The 20,722-nt window shown below is 41.5% G+C and overlaps 1 protein-coding gene across 3 annotated transcripts in view; it reads right to left on the minus strand.

Annotated features, from left to right (window-relative positions):
* Nucleotides 1-20,722, minus strand: part of LOC116847645 (fatty acyl-CoA reductase wat) — a 35,084-nt gene that overhangs the window by 11,985 nt on the left and 2,377 nt on the right. The window contains exon 1 of one of the 3 annotated variants that reach the window (XM_032822850.1): nucleotides 19,512-19,766. The exons of 1 other annotated variant lie outside the window; for it this stretch is intronic. The gene's annotated coding sequence lies outside the window, so the exon portion shown is untranslated. Of the gene's footprint in view, nucleotides 1-19,316; nucleotides 19,424-19,511; nucleotides 19,767-20,722 lie in introns of those variants that run through there. One more of the 3 variants, XM_032822851.1, reaches the window with a different exon arrangement.

Below are 20,722 nucleotides of genomic sequence, written 5' to 3' on the forward strand. Positions count from 1 at the left end.
GTTGCCATGGCGAAAATCCACGAATTACGGTTTGAACTGCTTGACCATCCACCTTACTCACCAGATCTAGCCCCAAGCGACTTCTTTTTGTTCCCTCATCTAAAAATTGCGCTCGGAGGACAGAGATTTTCGTCAAATGAAGAGGCAATCACCTTCGTGAACAATTATTTTGCAGAGAAAAACGCCGAGTACTATTTCGACGGGTTACAGAGATGGGAGCATCGCTGGGAGAAGTGTGTAGATTTACAAGGAGACTATGTTGAAAAATAAAAAACAATTTTCAGAAAAAATGACTTGTATCTTTGTTAGGTCGGAAACTTTTCAGACCACCCTCGTAAATATATTTGTGTCACTCCAACTTATCGCACCAGTGCGTATCAGTTCAGGCAGTTCAGCTAAAAAGAACAGACTTATAGATTGAACTGTATATCCATTCGCTAAAACTTGCACTTCTCTTTCAGTGCACTGATGACGCTCTGTTCAAAGAAATCTCGTTTCTTCGCTTCGAATCCGATATCGATCCCTCGAAAAGCATCGATTCGCTATTGAGCAGCTCGATGATACGCTCGATCAACTTTGTGCAACGCGAACTGCAAACGCGCGTTCTTCGAACGAACATACATCACCTTCGACTGGTTAACACAGGCAGAACAAATATATTCTCCGTGTGTGTGTTCATTAATGCGCTGCGTCCTTGCCGCGAAGGAAGCGACAGAACAGTCGACTGATTAAAGCTTGCAATCACAGACTTCTATACAAAGCGTTTCGGAACAATCTTCGAAGCTCTCGTACGAATTGAGGTGAACGTCCTACGCTGTTGTGATATTCGCAATCGAGTATACTATGTAAAAGTCTGTGGACTTTATCTTGATGCTTCACTGCAAGTTCAAGTGTGCCATCTTGGCTTTTTATTATACGTTTCTTCAAGTCACATCATTTAGCACGTTTGAACGTATAAAGTTATAATTAACATGTCTCTTAAACGTGTTAAATGACGTGAATACGATAAGATAGTGTAAAAAGAATCGAATTACACGTGTTGAGGAACAGCACACTCGAATCTTCAGTGTCCGGAATTGATTTCCTCACAAAATCCTCAGCAAGACACGTTTCCCTGTTGGATATGTAATACGTCGCAACACTTATGGAGGAAAAGTGTCGCTACTTTTAATTAGACCGTTGTACTCATGCGACGTGCATGTGCATGCGACTATCAAGACAGAAGGACGCGGCGCCATCTTCGTCGTGCTCAGGACGAAGATCTAGCGGTGCGAGTAGAAGTAAATATCCGGCGAAGGCCACCCGTTTCGACGAAGACGTACATCCCGGGTGTATCCCGTCATCTGCCATTAACGACGAAGTGTTCCCGCTAACGTCGCTCGGTGTACTTTGTGCCGCGGTCGCCGGAAAAACGATGTTTGCCTGTCGCGTCGTCTCTCGAGAATTCCGCCGGCGACTCGCACATGAATAGCTGCCGATTGAATATGCACACGCCGCACCTGATGAAGCTGTTCATCGTTGTCGCGATTAGCGAACGTCGAGCGCGAGCGCGTGCTGAACGAGAATGCTGGTTACGCATGAGAAATTAACGACGTGCGACACGCGCGAAACGATGACGCCATTTTCCAGCGTGTCGAGTTTAGAAGAAAAGCGTACGGCTTCTGCATACGACAAAACGTGCCTTTCAGGGTGAGAGAAGCGGGAGAATTCCCGTGAGTATGCTTGTATGCGCGGTTACCATCGGCACCATCAATCTCTGCCGTCAGGCCGGCTCTCGGATTTTGTTTTCGCGATATGCACTCGCGTCCGTCCCGTGAATTATGCATAACCGAAGCGGAGGAGAGGAGCAGCTCCATCGTTCGTCGTTTGAAAAAGCCCCGCGCCGCGGTCGGGAAAGGAGACAAAAATTGGTTCACGAAAGGAATAAATGTTTGGCGCGTTTCCCGTCGCGCCGCGCCGTCGCCATCGCGGTCGCAGGATGTTGAAACAATTGATATCCTTGGTCGGGGCGTAAACGTGTTAAGTGACGTGACTAAGGCCGGTATTCACAGTCTTATAGTTAAGACCGTCTTGAGTTCATCTTCAGATGCTATATGAATCATTTTATCGGTTACGGAGTATCTGAAAGTGAATTTAAGTAAGTTCACCTTCGTAAGTGCTTAAATATAAGACCTGCCCAAGTAGGAATTTACTACTGGCATCAAAGTGGCCCAGTACCGATTTATGGTAAACGTTATTGGCATAGTATCAGATGCCAGTATGGGTTTAGTATTGCTGTGATACTGGGACGATAGAAAAGGGTATCGGAAAACAGTACTGTCACAGTACCGAAAATCAGTACTGTACCAGTACATAAAAAATATAAAAAAAGTATTGATTAGTGAAGTACCAGTATAAAAAAAGTATTGATTCCTAGCATTGGGGAAGTACCTATTCCCAGTACTGGGCCAGTATCGATTCCTAGTAATTTTTATTATTTGTACAATTGTTAATATCATAACTATATAGTATGGAAAGAAGGATCAGACCATAGCCGGGGTTGCTCTCGTACCTATACAGGTTTATTTTTAATAGTCATATGAAGAGAAAATCTTCGGGACGACGGCTGAAATCGAACTCGAGTCTTCCGCTTGTCAAGGCAAGCGTTCTTACCACTAAGCTATCTAGGTTTCGCGTTAGTGACCTCTTCCGTTTTGCCATAAAAGATATTGGTACACTGAGAGAAAAGACTGGTAACTATAACAAACTGCATTTAGTTACAGAAATTCATTGAATCCTTAGTAACTAATACTAAATATGATAATAATTATCAAATATTTAATAGATCGGGAGTATGACGTAATTGCGTTCACAGTAACGTCAATTAAATAATTTAGTAATAGTTACTTAATGTTAAATATTTAATATGAAATATATTACAGTTATGAGCAGATATTTGATAATTGTTATGAAATTGTTATATCCCATGTAATAAAAAATTCAGTAGGTACGAGTTCTATTTTGTTAAAAGTATATTTTGTTGCAGCACAACGAAAAATTCATTCATTTGCAGCTATTACATCGTTTCAATATCTATTATTACAGATGGTTGGTTGAACCTACCAAAAATTTTGTAACTACTACAAAATCGCTTATTTTGCTCAACTATTCAATAAGTTTTATTTACCAAATATATTCTGGAAGCAAATAAATTTTACTTCTGTCAAATAAATAATTTATTTTACAGAACTAAATTAATTAATAAGTATTGCCATAGCTTTGGCCCGCTATATTTACGTCTACCATTTAGTAATAGTAACCAAATTTTGATAATATTTACTAAATTCTTCTCTCAGTGTATATTCCGTTTTTCGGCACAATAGTGGTTCCATATCCTCTATTGGCAGGTGGTGTACGATTTTTACTTGAGTATCCAGTACTGATTCTACGAACAGGGCCAAGCTTTTTTAATACTGGGCCAGTACCGAAAACGACAAACACTTTTCGGTAAACGCCCCAGTATACGTACGGTACGACTATCCAGTACCTAATCTTATACGGAGCCAGTACCAATAATACAGCTTTTTTATATTAGGCCCAGTACTGAGTCAGTACGAGAACCGGACATCCGCTTTTCGGTATCGACCTAATATCGGGCCATTTTTCCGGACTGGCAAAACATATATGATATATGATTATGACATATATGATATATGATTCCTGTGACTACGCGATTTTATTACACGTTTAAAAGTAACACACTTGGATCTGCAGTGATCCCGTATCTACTAGGATACGTAGGAAAATTTGTTTCTTAGTAATTCACAGGAGATATAAAGTTTCTCGACTTGGGGGAGGTGGTACTCCATTAAGGCCCGGTTGCACTAATGTCATTTTTAAGTGACACTTAAATATATATTTATTTTTATTTATATAGGAAGAAAGATAAAGATAGATATATATTTAAGTTTCGCTTAAAGTCAAAATAATGTTGGTGCAATCAGGTCTAAGTCTGTTGTTCGTTCCTGAAGAACTTCTGAACCGGTGCACACCAGTGCAATGAGTTAAGATTGAAAGAGAGTATATTTGCTTCACTCTAATTTGTTGCACCGATGCAGAGGTTCCTCGGAAACGAACAGACCTGTTATTTGGCGAGGTGGGTGACGGTAAGTGTTCCCTCGTCTTTACCCGCGAATTCGACACATCTCATCCGACATTACGTAACTGCGCGCGCAAACGTCTACCTGAGAGAACGCCAAGGTACACGAAAACACGCAGCGCAACTTGCCCGTCGTAATTGCAGCGTAATGCGCGACGAGCCAGGTGCGAGAATTCGCACCGCTATAAATCATTAAAAGCGGAGGGATCATTAAAAGCGGAGAGATCGCGCGACGCGCGAATTTGTCCGGCTGCGGGAACGAGTCGCGCGGAAAAACACGCGACTCCACAAAATTCCCTCGCGTGCCCTCCGGCCGCGTCACGGGCTCCTTCGCTTTCACTTTTTTGCCTTTTGACACGGCGGTAATAGTGATATAACGGTAGCAAGAGCGAATTGTGCAATGCGGATTCGAGAAATGCGCGTCGCGCGAACGCCTCGCACGACTCCGCACGTCCAAATCTCTCGGCCGTCGCGATTGTTTATTCATGAGCTGATATCTGACGACCAGATACTCAAATGCTTACTCTCATAACGAACTAGACGAATTTCGTCTCGCCCGGCTGATTACGCATTGTCGAGCTGACATTTGCAAAAGCACCTGTTTCTCCGTTATTCAACCCTAGGATATCCTAAATATAAAAAAATTATGTAACCTTTAAACACGGATAAATTTCACCAGCACACTTTCATTCGCTCATAACTTCCGTAAAAGTGATAAAAATTCATTTTTTGATTGGAAAGATTTTGATTGGACAGAAAACATCGAGAAGTATGAATTTATTAGTGTTTTTGCGCGATTTAATGAAGTTAAAAAAAAAGCTGCAATAAAAAACAAAACAGTTCTTAAGAACAGTAACGTTTGACAGTTGGTCTGGATAAATTTGACCCATGTTTATATTTAGCAAATTTCTGAACAGCACATTTCAATTTCTGAAATATAAATAGCGCAAAAATTACTGCAGAATGTCGATCTATTTCCCGGTTACAACATTCTGCAGTAATCTTTGTTGCAAAATTCTCTCCGTGCAATCGGTAGAACTGCCTTGAAGTTGACATCGGAGATCGGAATCCGACAGAGGAGTTCGAATTCTTCGTGCGTCCATCGACGCGCGCTAATGAAGCGGCCATTGGATAATGGCGCGCGAAATGCATCGTTCGTTCCCGCTGGACGAGCAGAATTGTCGGTGTGCGGCATTGGAAAGCGCTCGCCACCACACGTCAATGAGAAATCGCTGCGAACCTGCTGTCACGGCAATTAGCGAAGAACACGAAAATTGATCATCGAGCTCGCTGAATATTCATAATGTTCCGTGAGAGGGCATGCCAGAGCCACGGCGACGACGAGCCGGTCCTGTGATACTTTCGATCACTGCGACGCTGAGCGACGCGGCTCAGCGAATATCCCGCGAGGATTATTCATAAGAGACGCAGAATACGTGCCGATCGAGGCGCAATCGTATCCGCCCGGCTAGCAATTAATTATAATACGCGAACGAAGTAGGTAAGCCCGGGCGAGCCGCCGGCGCGCATACCAGAAGCGCGCGCCACGACGACGGCCGAGTGAAAGTCGATCGTGAACTTCGGCACTTCTTTCTACGGAATAAAAGTGTGGACGGGCGTCTTTAACGTGTCGGCTCGCATAGGTGTAATGACGAAATGAAAAGAAAGCTCCGCGGCACGGACCGGCACGAGTGCGCAAAGAAACGCGCACGAGATAGGTGCGCGCGCGCTCGCGCGCTCTCCTCGATCCTTCTCTCCTCTGTGCTTCTCACCTGCTCCTTTGCACCTTGTTGCACCAAAGAAAAGTTTGCAATGTTCATCAAATAAAAACAAGACGGTGTAAAAAGTCGTCACTCACAATTTACGACGTGCGATCGCTTGCGCATCGGTTTATAGACGAGATAAAATTGGGGCTTCAGCAAGTCGTAACGATTAAACTAAAAATTAAACTAAAAATAGTTAAACTTAAAATGGAGATTCATAATAGTTATTACTGTCCGTTAGGCGAGGATTTCTGACTTTGACAGTTTTGTTGAGGTCCCAACCTTAATGCGTCTAAGCCATTTTAGCTCGTATTATTAGTTATTGCCTGAAGCTCATTTCAAGTGGGATACTCAAGTTTCAAATCAGAGATAGATGAGAGTTTTTCAGTTGAATCGCGATTACGAATGTAAATATCGCATAATTCGGCTGAGAAATCTGGATTTGAGACTCGTATCAACAGTCGTTACTTGAAAACTCTCATGTGAGATACTCAGATTTTTATTTGGTGTGAGTTTTTTCATCGAATTACGATATATGTATCATTTATACCGGTAATCGTGTGATTCAACTGAAAAATTCTCGTCCAATTCAGATCCGAGTGAGTGTCTCACTTTTGAGAGGAGTATCAAGTGACGACTACTGATATATACAGGCTTAAGTGTGCCTACTGTTTTGTCACTACTTGTTACTATTACTTTCGTTGCGGGATGACATAACGCGGCACGTGGACTCGTCGTCGCCGATCAGCAGCGCTCGAATGCGAAAGTTTCACGCGCGTCTACATACGTCCACGACGAAAATCCGGACAAACGATCGCATCGATCGACCACTACATCGCTACGTACTGGAATGGAAAGAGCTCGGAAAGAGCATACAATTTCGACGAATACGCGTTAAACGCGGCTCCTTACTTTCTCCAAGTGGCCGACAAGCGCGGCCATCGGGCTGCGGAGATCCGACTCCTGTTCGCGCGTGTATGTGTGTGTATATATGTGTACGACAGATCCGTCAAATTCGCGAATATCCCGCGACGACGTTCGCGTGAAACCACCGCAAATTCGTCGCGGAGGGGAGGGTGTTTGCGTGTAAGGGAGGGCGCGTTTGCTGCAAACCCAAGTGCGTTATTTTTTAACGCATAATTTGGCTGAAACTCCTTTTTTCACACGCTTTTCTCACCGCTTTCAAGCCACGGCATTCAACAACGCATAAGAAACGTATGAATTCAATGCGTTTAAGCGTTTAAATGACGTAACTTAAAAGTAAGTGTGGAGAAGATATTCAGCCAAAATGATACTTGGGTCTGCAGTGCGGTATTTACGTCTCGCAGGTGGAAGCTGCGTAAAACTCCAGCCGAGTGTCCCGTTCTGGGTCTCTTTCTTTTTACGTAAGACCTCCCTCGTAAGCGGCCAGTTAAACAGCTTCGTCGTGTGGACGTTAAATATCGAATCGGCGATAATATTGCGCGTCTCGGTGTCGAAACATCGTGCGAGAGCTCGATTCGTTCCCCGATAGTTCTGTAATTCATTGAGAACAAGAGGATTAATGGAGCGCCAGCCAATTGGAAACTATCGCGTGGTCGAGGTGAGTTTCAAGAAACATACATTTGGACGTTGTATATATCTGTTTCTTGTGTGAGCATTCTTATTTACCGCAGTAAAAATTAGATAGCTGTCAGTTTGGACTACTGTTTTGACATTCTTTGTCAGTCAATTTATTATCCTTGTATTACAAGTGATCTTTTATTATGCCGTTGTGTGGTCAATTTTCACCACAAAATTCTCTCCGTGCAGATAGCTGATCGGGACCAACTTGCTCACAGAACCATGGGATAAATTTCTAGTCGGGAATTGGCATCCGGTTTCGAGGAACCGCCACGGAATTCGACGAGATTTCCGAAACTCGAGAGTCAATAAGAACTCTTCGTGGTTACTGGCGATGCTTCTGGGACACCCTCTATACTTGGCAAACGTTAACGCACGTAATGTAACGCGCGATTCCACATCGCGTCAAAGAGACAACCGGCCAGTGTTAATTGCTTGCGAAAACGTCTCTCGTATTTTCCCCCACTTGACTAAATACTACGCTGTTTCCCGATGCTGGCCGTTCGCGACGTGTCTCACCTTGTTCATGCAATTCAGATGCGAGCGACGTCAAATTGCCGGTTCTTAATTCGTCGGGAGCTGCGCGTGCCGAGGTGAGGAAGATTAGATGACTTCCCCGACCTTCCAATTTGACAAAGTGAAGCCACGCGACCTCGCGGCTTCCCAAACGGAGGCACCGGAATATCTGGCGCTTTCCGTCTCTTTTCATCGAATACATTTGAATAAGAAGTTATTGTATAAGCCGGGAATAAACGAACAGGAAACTGACTAAAAAGCTATTGTATAAAGCGGCGTCCGATAGGCAAAAAGTGTGTCAGACATCTCGTTCTCTTCTCCGAACAGTCTGATGCAGAGGAAACATGTTGATGTAGCGCGCGCATTCGATGAAATAGTATTCGGTAAAAATGAGGACATAATATATGACGTCCCGTGAAATATCGAGCCTCTTTATGCAAATCCATTCCGGAAAAAAAGTAAGACGCGCAAATATTCTTTCGAACGCGCTGTACACAGATGCAAATGAAAGAGAGAGGGGAGGGGGGAGAGAGAGAGAGAGAGAGAGAGAGAGAGAGGGGAGGCGGCAGATCAAAGTCGAAACGGCCGGTCCAAGTAGTCATTAACGCGAAGGAGTACGCGAACAAAAGGACAGTTTATTACGCAAATATCGACCATCGCAAATATTAACATTCCAATTTGCAAGACGCACGCGCGACCCTATTCACCTCGTCTGAGCGCGTCCGAGATTCGTCGCGCACGGCACCGATGACGACGTTCGCCTCTTCTCGCGCCGATCGGTCTAGCTCGCTTTCCAAGCGGAAAGAGGTCGTGCGAGAGTCGAGCGTCGATATATTTGCACGGCGCGCTCGCGCTCTCGAAGCGCTCCGGGAGAAGGAGGAGGAGTACCGGGGAAAGAGAGAAGATGAAAAAAGAAAGAGTAAAAGCGAGAGAGGCAGGCAGGAAAGACCCGGAGGAAGCCGAATATGCATACGCAACCGCGCCTCCGAGTTTTTACTGCCCTCTCGAGAAATTGGGCGGCCCAACCGACCAATATCCCGTCGTCATCATCGTCGCCGTCGGCGCGGACCAGACGTCGGGCTCATTACGAGCCAACGCGGAAGACTCGCGACAGGACAGCGGCGACGGCGGCGGCGACGGCGGCCAGGCGCAACATTACGCAAACGCCCGAGAAAGATTCCACTTGCACAACACGGCGCACGTTATTACGCTCACGTAACTTTATAAGCAATGTACGTCGCTTTGGCGGCACGTCGCGGCCGCGTTACGCCCGCGTTGCGATAATCAGCCGAAGATATCGGCGAGCCGCGGGGGTTGCGACCAGCTCGGGGATGAGTTCGGGCCAGTGAAGAACCGTCACGCGATCCCCGTGGACGCTCGTCTCGTCGAGACTCTCCGGAAGGGGCACGTTAAGGTACGAAGAGAATATTGTTGTAAAAATTACAGTACAATTTTAATGGTCCGGGAACTGATGCTGTTACGAAGATTAGAATAAAACAGTAAAAATTACCATAAACATGATCATTTTTGCACATTTATAGTGACCTTTATTATGACTGTGATTGGTCAATTCCTTACGACTTAAAGCTTAAGTCTTACGTTCTCATTGTAGGTATTGCTTAACATTCTTATTGTTTTGATCTTGAATTCTCTAAAGAGCGCATCGATCCTGTTCGAGTACAATTTGTTTCCTCACAAAACAGTCTTAAGAGACTCTCCTGATGAAGAGTCTTGTGGTCTACACGAAATAGACCGACGAGAAGCGTAGCTTTATAAATGTACATAATTATGGGCATTCGTGTTGACTGAGAAGAAAATACTTGAAAATTTATTTATGGGATGTAAAGTTTACTTTACTATGTGAAGTAAAGTTTATTTCTGTGAATAAACTTTATATCTCCCCAGCAAGTACATTTTTAATTATTCTTTCCTCAGGGCACGTGCGCCTCAGAGCTGCAGAATTGATCTTGCATCTTATAACCATGATGAAATGGACGTAAAAGCGCCAGTCTGGTACTTTAAGATGACATTGACATAAAACTGAGACAGAAATTTTCTTTCTTATTTCTGTCAAGAACTTTACACAATTTTCAGCGTCAACAATTTTGTTCTACACACGATCGCCACATCGGTTTCATCAGCGGGAAAATGACTGTTTCACGAGTTGGCATGAAGAATTATAGTTCTAGGATGGGTCGATAGTATCCGACGGAATCATTGCTCTGCTAATATAAAAACGAGTATATATGATTATGTACAGTTATGGATCCTAAAGGATTAAATATTTAAACAAATATTTAAACTTTCATGCGATTGTTGGCAAAATGATGGAGGAATTTTGTATTCCGTTCGATGAGTTCTACCTGCGGCTATATAATAAATTGTCGGATGCACCCTGTGTGTGTGTGTGTGTGTGTAGAATATATACATATTATATATATATTATATGTTGAAAGTTTAAGTGTTTTAAAGACCCCAAAATAACAAGAATATCTAGAATTAGAACCAGTGTCCGGACATTGGTATATTTCCATCTTAAATGAGGTAGCAGAAAGCAAACTCGTGACACTTAACACTCAATATAGTTAACAGTTTCTGCGTGACGTGAAATTGCGAAGTGGAAGTATATCGACGTGGCGCGCTAATGGAGCGAATGATCGAGAATACACACACACATACACGTAAATTGTTTTGTGAATTATTTAGCGACGAGGACAAGAGGAACCCGTCCCGTCATTGTTAACGGTGATCGGTAATTTTTCTTTTCTGGGAATCCCGCGCGAGAGATAAACGCGTGATGAGGAGGAGACGACGGAAAAGGAGAGAAAAAGAGAAGAATAATTCCGTTAATCGCGCTCTTAGGTAACTGTAATTTCAGCAGTTAATTCCTGCATGATTAACTAACGCGCAGCCACCCTCTGTCGCACGCCTGCAGGATTAACATCTCAATTACATCGCGGTACTGCAACTTTGATCCTTATCTCGCCATCATTCTTTATCGCGGACAGGTATCAGCTACTCTTGTAGGATCTTCCGATAAGCGTTAAACTGCACCATTGTTGGGACCGTAACTAATAGCATATCGTGTTGCTATACGTAATCGTAATTGGATGCTGAGTGCCTTTAGACTGGCGATGATTCTCACGTAGATTATAAGCTTAGCAATAAACATGATTGATAATAACGGTGGCTTGTGGCAGATATAACGAGACGAGACATAGGCGCATTAAATACAAAGTTGTTACGAAAATAGTTGAGCAGTTCCGTGTTTCGCGTTACAAACTGCGCGCGCGATTTTTTTGCAAAAATAAATGTTTCCCGTTAACGCATATCCGATGAAAAATCGATTCATAATTTTTTTATTGGCTTATCTGATGAAATATCATTATGATTGGAAATATCCGATAAAATTTAATTTATTATCCTGATCGGATATAAAAATTGATCGGACTTTAATATCCGTTTGTTAATTTTTTATAGGATAATTTCTTTCAGTGCAGAATTATTTCGTGCACTTCTACGTGCGATGCGACACTACTGTCGCCTTGCTGTTTCTTTTCTACCTGTTGACACGGATTAATTTTCATAGACATCAGCCATAAAAAACCATGCCATTTCGTGGGATACAACATATTGTCGCGCTGTTTCGCCTTGAAGCGATCAATGGATCATTCATCATACTTGATAAATAGAGAACCCGTATTGCCTCGCCTCGGGATTTATGGTTACGCAAGAATGATCTAATCCGCAAAATTATGATTTTTAAGATTTTACTATCAATGGGTGGTCCATTCTACATAAAACAAATGAGATCCAAGACGTCTTATGGGCGTCTAAAATTAATGAAAAAAAAAACGGTTTTTATTTTATAATAATTGTGTCTTTCTTATCCTTTTTTCTCAGGGCAAGTTTGTCATTGCATACTGTTAAGGAGAGAAAAATTGACCATGTTCGGCTTCTTGAACGATGAAAACCTCAGTGCTATCTATACTTTCTAAATACGAAAACGTACGAAATTTCCATCTTCATCTTTTTCGAAACGTGTATGCATGTAGGTTAAAGCACTCTTACATTATCACAGCCAATTCATCGCGGGAATTTGTAATTCCCGTTGGCGGAACAGATTCGTAATCGCATCTCATCGTTCGGATTTGCATCTTCGCCCGAAGAATATTTCGTCAATTTCTCTTTGCGATCTCCCAATTTATCTCCCATTAATTTGATCTCGTGAATCTTTCGCGTCGCTGATGAAACACACATCCTACGGTGAGATTTCGTAAGAAACTGGATCAGAGTTTCTCGCGAATCCAGAGAAGGAGAGAGAGAGGGACAGGTGGAGAGAAAGTGAGAGAGAAAAATGGGGGGGGGGAGGGAGGAAGAGAGTATCTGGAAAAACCTGTTCCTTCAAAAAGGGTTTCTCAGCGAGCAGTTCCGCTCGAGAGAGAACCGGACGCTTTTAGAAATTGTGGAGCCCCGGAGACTCGCGTCGCCACCACGTCAAGGTTATAACGGTACGGAATACGGATGCTGCAGAATGCTTATTGTAGCCCTAACGGTGCGTCCTATTTTTCTTCATTGGGTTACCGTCACGAGCAGCCGGCCGAGCATTTCGTGCCGTCGCGCAAGCCACCGGCCGGCCGATGCAAGTAATTCGGGCTTGTCGCCGGTGAGACGCTCTCTCGCTCGCTCGCTCGCTCGCTCACTCGCTCCTTTGACGAGGGGGAGAGGACCCGTGTGTATTTAAGACGCTGAGAAAGTACGTGAAAGTGAAATCGCGTTAAAAATCATTGCGTGCTATCTCCTTGAACAACTATGTTTACTGTTACATCACCCGCGGAGGATATTCTCGAGGGGCACCTCGCGACGTTGGTAAAGCGTCAATTCGACGTGGAGACGAGTTCGGCCGAAGAATGCAACGGCTCGTCGACGAGACTCGCGCGTCCGCGAAGAACGGTCGCAGAGCGAGATGACCCGATGGCTTTTCGTCGAGATGGCTCGATGAACTCTTCGAAAAGAGTTGACTTCTCTAAGGCGCTATTCATAGTCAGATCTTAAAGTGAGTGTAAAAAGTATACCAGAGATTGTTTTGACAAAGGCTTGGTGTACGAATATACTTTTTACATTCACTGTATGTATCCAAGATCGTCTTGGGTTTGTCTTCAGATACCGCACGGCTTATTTCATTGACTACAGAGTACCTGATAAAGTGAAGATAAACTCGAGACAGTCTGAAGTATGAGATCTGATTATGGATATGATCCGTTATACGCGCCATAAATGCTTTGAAGCGCTGTATTAAATTAATTATGCCTCTTTTTAAGTGCTTTAAGCGTTTGCAAAATATGCTTTCAGAATATGCTCGTTAAGTTGTACACGGAAAAAAAGATTTGCTAATATATGGACAACTAAAAATATTAGCTGCAGGAACAAATTTTCTTGCTTTCATAGCAAAGTTATTTAGTTGTGATAGCTAAAAGATTTGCTAATATATGGACAACTGAAAATATTAGCTGCAGGAACAAATTTTCTTGCTTTCATAGCAAAGTTATTTAGTTGTGATAGCTAAAAGATTTGCTAATATATGGACAACTGAAAATATTAGCTGCAGGAACAAATTTTCTTGCTTTCATAGCAAAGTTATTTAGTTGTGATAGCTAAAAGATTTGCTAATATATATATTAGTAAATATATCCAATCATAATGATATTTCATCAGATAAGCCAATAAAAAAATTATGAATCGATTTTTCATCGGATATGCGTTAACGGGAAACATTTATTTTTGCAAAAAAATCGCGCGCGCAGTTTGTAACGCAAAACACGGAACTGCTCAACTATTTTTGTAACAACTTTGTATTTAATGCGCCTATGTCTCGTCTCGTTATATCTGCCACAAGTCACCGTTATTACCAATCATGTTTATTGCTAAGCTTATAATAAGTAAATATATTAAAGATATTACTTTGAGGTTTGCCACGCTTATAAAAGACGTTGCTTCAAAAGGTGAACTTATAATACTTGAAAAGAACTATCATTTTGTCAATGTTTAGTTTGTAATATTTGCTTGTAGCTCAATCCCATATAACATAACGTCTAAAATCGGGACATAAGACATCTTAAAGACAGCTTAAAGATATCTTAGGAACACCTTACATATGTCTGAGAAACGTTTTTAAGATGCGTTTTAGACGTTTCGATTTTAGACATTGTGTTGTGTGGAATTGATGCAAGAATTCATATTGATTAAAACAATTTTATGTTTCCAGATATTTTAGATCAATCAGTGGCTCTCTCAATCACTTCCGCAAAGTGGAGATGTATTTTTAGCAATCTTCCCTTTGATATTATCTACACACGATTATAGATAATTTGATAACTGAATAATCTGAGATAACAAAAAATATCATCAGAATCCATAAAAATCAATAAATATTTATTTCAAAAATATATTTTAATTGCTTCAATATTTTTTTCTACAAGAATTCTTGAAAACATTTTTCTGACTGAACAACGTAGATTATTCCTTTAACTCCTAAACCCTTAAACTGATCTGAGTCAATTTTGCATAGTTACTCTCTAAGACTTCGCGGAAAATAAAGGTTACCATGAAATCTATGTGTGTGTATCATTTCACCCGTTCCTCCTAATTTCATTTCCTTGACATTTTATGATATAATTTAAATTTAGATGTTGTAGATATAAAAGAAGCCCGGGCAACGCCCGATGCTTTAAGCATTTTAAGTTAAGGTTATTGGCTAAGAACAGGGAATCCCAAAGGCCAGTTATTGAGCTCGAAACTTTATCGGTTTAACGATCATTAGTGATCGACTTGAGTCGATCGATTTCTAATATTACATTTGAATTCGCTGACGTAACGAATTTCATATTTATCGATTATGAAGGTAGGCGAACCTAAAAGTAAAATGCAGGAGAGATTATGAAAGAGCGGCTGCTGTGAAATATCTCCTTATGGAAATCGTCAAAGCTAGTTTCACATCGCACACGGAAAAGAAGAAGGTAGGAGAATGTGACCATGTAACGACGTAACTACGAACGGATTATATTAGTTATGTGACGTAAGCACGTCTTTCGAGTCTCTCGAATTGCACGAAAATCAGACCGATTTCTTCCTTGATCCGATTTTAATAAATATAAGGTGCAATAAATTCTTCGTGATAAAAAAGAAAGGAAGAAAATTGAAGAGGAGAAGAGAATGCGGGGAGAAGTGAGGGGGGGAGAACAACGCCGAGTTGAGAATGAATGTGTACCTTCGGGGCTTTCTCACTTCCGACTGTGTGCGAAACGCAACACGTCGTCGTCGTTGTCGTCATCATCTACTCTTCCCGAGATTAGCGCGCGGGATACTTTCTCCGCTCGTCCATTGCTCGTCCTACGAATTCAGCTAATTTTCCCTACCTTTATTTCCCCTCTTATGCCCGTTTTCTACTACTATTACTACTACTACTACGCACAGAGCGTTTAAAGTGTTACAACCTGTTTTCTCGTGGGACTACGGCGTGATAAAGTTCCTTTCTTGGAGATTCATCGGCGTTTCTCGCGAGATAAATGAGCAGCCGCCTCTGTTGGATCTTCTTTTTTAGACGACCGGACGGACGGCAGGAGCCGATTCTCCTTATTAAACCCAAAACCACACGGTTTCTTTTCTCACGGATCTCTTGCTTCCCCATATCGGCGTCTCTATGAAAGGTCGGACGGATTTTTTATTCCAACATATTCCGTCGCAGAATATTTTGCGAATCATTAGCTATGCACTTAAAATTATATTACAAGAAAAGAAATATAATAAGCGCGCTAGTAGAAGTCCGACACTATTCATTTTTTAGAGGTCATTCTTTGTTCTCGAGTATATTTCTGATATATTGACTGTGAGGTTGATAAATGGGGAATTTTTTCTCCTTTATTGGGACTCGATATTGAGGTGAGTGTACTTTCGAGCAAGCCTAACGAACGACTTTTTGACTCGACCAGTTTGGACATGAGTCATTTGTAAAAGTGGACAGGGTCGTACAGAATGTTTCTATATCCTGATAGCTTAATGTGGATTCCGGAATTTAATTAAGATCGGTAATCCGTCTACAAAAATGTCGAGGACATGCCGGTTTTAGGATTATTACTACAAATAATTATTGTTACTAAGAGTTAGATGCTATTCGCTGCTATCGACTCCTCTTATATCTAGGTTAACAGTCAAATGCGGTAAAATCAAACGAGCCACTTGCATCGAAATCGAGAGCAACGTGTAAACGTATAAACAATACAGGGTGGCGCATATAGGACCAAACGCAAACTGCATTTTCTGTACGCGCGAGTCTTCCGCGCGATACTAGTGATCCACTTCAATAATTCCAAAAATACCGGACCTTGACATTAGGATTTTCAGTTTTCGAAACTTGTCGTCCGAGTATATTGATACAACTATGAGATGCTTTGCACGTATTCAATAATTAAGAAGTGTGTGTCACAATCGAGAGAAATTCGCAAAAAAATATTTCGACAGACTGAGACACAAATATGAAGGGAATTGACGTGTAATTATATTGAAATCTCTGCGCGCGTTATCGCACGTCACTCCGTAATCAGTACGGATGGAGATTATTCGTGATGTGTGATCAAATATAAGGGCTATAACAATTCACGTCGACCACGGTTAATCACGTAACGTCCAATACACTCATTATGTACATTCACTTTGGGCTCTCTTCAAATTTTCAAGCTCGCCTCAGTCTGTAACTTTCCTCACTGAACAAACCGCTATGGCGATTGTATACAGGTTTGGGCAAACCCATGGGTAAAACCCATGAGTTTAACGTCCTACCTTGGACCAACTCGAAACCGGTATCATATGTGATACCGGTTTTGGGTTGGTCCAAGACAGGACGTTAAACCCATAGGTTTTAGAAAGCACAGGACCCTTCGGGCCCGCTCCAATAAAACAACAACGGTAAAGGTCCAGTAACAAATCTCGGGATGAGATTTTTAATCTTTCCAAGCTCAGACGCATTGATGACGTTCGAGTGAAGTATTTTTCTTCATAGAATAGCGTCTGAGAGACGCTTCTGTAGTTTTGCGGTTTGAATAAAATTGACTGTCGAGAAGTACGATCTCCTGAAGGACGATTTCTACATAATTATATATATTTATATCTACACTGAGAGAAGAATTTAGTAAATATTATCAAAATTTGGTTACTATTACTAAATGGTGGACGTAAATATAGCGGGCCAAAGCTATGGCAATACTTATTAATTAATTTAGTTCTGTAAAATAAATTATTTATTTGAGAGAAGTAAAATTTATTTGATTCCAGAATATATTTGGTAAATAAAACTTATTGAATAGTTGGGCAAAATAAGCGATTTTGTAATAGTTACAATATTTTTGGTAGGTTCAACCAACCATCTATAATAATAGATATTGAAACGATGTAATAGCTGCAAGTGAATGAATTTTTCGTTGTGCTGCAACAAAACATACTTATACTGGTAACAAAATAGAACTCGTACCTACTGAATTTTTTATTACATGAGATATAATAATTTCATAACAATATCAAATATCTGCTCATAACTGTAATATATTTCATATTAAATATTTAACATTAAATAACTATTACTAAATTATTTAATTGATGTTACTGTGAATGCAATTATGTCATACTCCCCATCTATTAAATATTTGGCAATTATTATCATATTTAGTATTAGTTACTAAAGATCCAACGAATTTCTGTAACTAAATGCAGTTTGTTATAGTTACCAGTTTTTTCTCTTCAGCTACTGAATTCAGACAATTATGTGACGATAATGAACACGAAAGCGCCAACCTTGTACTTTAAAGTGACATCGATAAAGTGACAGGGAGTGATTCGATGATTCCCCTTAGATGAAAAGCGGCAGTGACCGAAGAAGGCCGGATAAGGAGGTATGCGTGAATAGAAGATGTGTCGAGCATACGTGACTGAGGACGTTACAAGACGCGGCAGAATGTAGCCCGCGAAAACGGTAGATTCGTGGATGACGCAAAAACCGTGCGTATCACTCGTGCGTGACAGCCACCCGATTTTCCATCGTCGATATCGCGGAGATGTACGTAACATTCTCGCGAGGCGACATATCGTGTGACCGAATTCGCGGCTGACCGAGTTCGCGAGCGAAGTTCGTTGTCGAGGACGCTAATTTTCCTTGCTACACTGAAAGGAGATTTGGTAATATTCAACCAGCCTGGATAACAGTTACTGAATGCTTTGGTGTAATAGTTTTAACTCGGCATATAAGTGAATATGATCGGATAAGTTGGTAAGTATTAGCGAGTAGCTTTAGCAAGGCTTAGTATCTGTTGTTTGATAGTATTACCACTTTATGTGGTACGCATCACCAAAAAATTTGTTAAATAAAACCATATTGTTTGGTAATAAATATACGAAGTGATCAAACATTTTTAATAAGCCCAACTATTTAGTGACCATTGCCAAATTATTTGGTGTCATTTACCAGAAATCATATAATTGCTTCAACTAAATGAAGAATTTGTTGTTTTATTAATTATTTTGTAATTATTACCAAATGGTTGCATGCGTAATAATCATTACCGTATTTGATATTAATTACATAATTGTATTAATATAATGATATTAATTACATAATTATAATGTTGTATGGAAGAGTGATTAACCAAATGCATTTGTAATTATTAAGACTTTTCTCCTAAATTTCAGTGAGACTTGGGATTTCTATTGGTTTCTTATTCACATTATCAAATATCAAATTTCTAAGTTAATCGATATTGAGTAAAAAACCAGAAGGCACCAAAGAGGAGGAAGAGAGAGAAGAACTGAGACTCAGCATCAGTTCCGTTTCTGATACCGAATCGAGTAAAAAGTCTGACAAAAACTTGGACGGATCAATGGAATGCGCACAATACGGCGATAAATGATCTGAGTGTAGCTGTCGTTTGCAGAAATTGCGTTTTGCAACTGGTACGAAAGGAATAACAGAGTTTTTGGTGATTCTTTAATTCGTGGGTTTTCACTCGAAAGAGCCCGTTGAGAATTTTCACTCAGTCATCGTGAACGTTCCTTCCACTTTCGCCGGCAAATCTCTACTCGCGATTTCTAAATTTTCGAGCGCATTGAATTTCAGCGTAAAAAGAAAAGAGGACAAGATTCATAATATTGCATGCAATGTCGATTGACGCGTTACATACATTAGCGAAAAACATATTTTTCGTAAAAATACTACTTATAACCGAGAACGTGAATGTTAATCGACTCTGACTTACGCCGCTCGTTCTTAGAACCGACGACGATGACAACCCTTGCGTTCGCTTCCTCGCACCCTTCGCGGAGAACGCGGCTCGGCCGTGTGACGACGCGCGACGAACCGCCGATGACTACTACGCGGAAAAACGCGTTTTCGCCGCAACAGGTGCTCGCGCGAACGTGTCTCGCGTATCGATCGCAAATCCTTCACTAACCTGGTACAATGCCGAGAGATGATCGACCAAAGGATTCCGCGGCGATAGCGAACAGGCAGGCAGCCAAGACGGGCAAGATAGGCGATCTGGCTGGCGAATGTAGACAGGCAGGCAGGCAGGCAGGCAGGCAAGGCAGAACACAGGCAGGTAGGTATGTAATAACTTTCTCCTCGCGCGTGGATCTATCGATCCTCTTTTCTGCCTCGTGGACTTGACGCGAGTAAAACAGCCCGGATTTTGTCACTGACGTTGCTGCCGGTCTCGCTTTTCCCACCTTCTTCATCGTAACCCCTACCTGCGCCGGTGTCCTGTCCCTCTCCTGCCTTTTTTACCACTGCCGCCGCCGCCGCCCCCGCCATCGCCGCATCTACCCTCCCTCCTTCTCTTCCTTTTTGGCATCTTTGCCACCGGCCGAAGCTTGTTACTTCCACTCGTCCTTCCACCTGTTTTGTTCCTCTACGGGGCGCAGCACTATGATCCGCCGGAGAATGCCCGGGATCAGCTGGAGGACGAGCGGAAGTGCGCGCGTGACTCCCACGATTTCCACCTTTCATCTTGGCATCGGTACTTTTCGTTCCGGTGCGCGCCGGGAAGAATTCATTTCAGGTAAACGATCAAATGGAATCGGTAAATCGCTACTATGGCTCAGTAATGAAGTTCTTCTTACGTCGCGATCGAACAAGGTCGCGAAAAAAGGGATTCTTCATTTCTACAAGAAACTCGTTCATGATTTTTCCTAAACAGGAGGAACAATTGAGATGAAAGCAGCAATAAGAATACTGAGGAAAAAAATATTACAAAAATAAAAAATTTTTATTCATTAATATTTATTTATACTAATATCAAAAATGCCTTAAATGAGGAAATATATTTTCTCTTAAAACTTCGATGTTTCATGAAAGCGTCTTTTTTTCGACTCATGAGTAAATAAATTATTATAAATAACTTATGAGTATCAGAACTGCAAAAAAAATGTCACATTTTTGAATATGGTGCGCCAAGACTTGGCACACCATATTTAAAAATGTGACATTTTTTTTAACGTTTTGATACTCTCTTGAAAAGTTCTAGAGCTCTTTGCAAAAATTTTAAATAGTTCCGGTCATTAAATACAAAAAATAGACTTTTAAAAAAAGGTGCGCTAAGTTCTCGAAGCGCACTTAATCAGTAAAATCAACTATTTCTTTAAAACTATTGTTATAAATGATATA

The sequence above is a fragment of the Odontomachus brunneus genome, unplaced genomic scaffold, assembly GCF_010583005.1.
Source record: "Odontomachus brunneus isolate Ranch 3 - 2012 unplaced genomic scaffold, Obru_v1 Obru_scaffold_082, whole genome shotgun sequence".
NCBI classification, from domain to species: Eukaryota; Metazoa; Arthropoda; class Insecta; order Hymenoptera; family Formicidae; genus Odontomachus; species Odontomachus brunneus.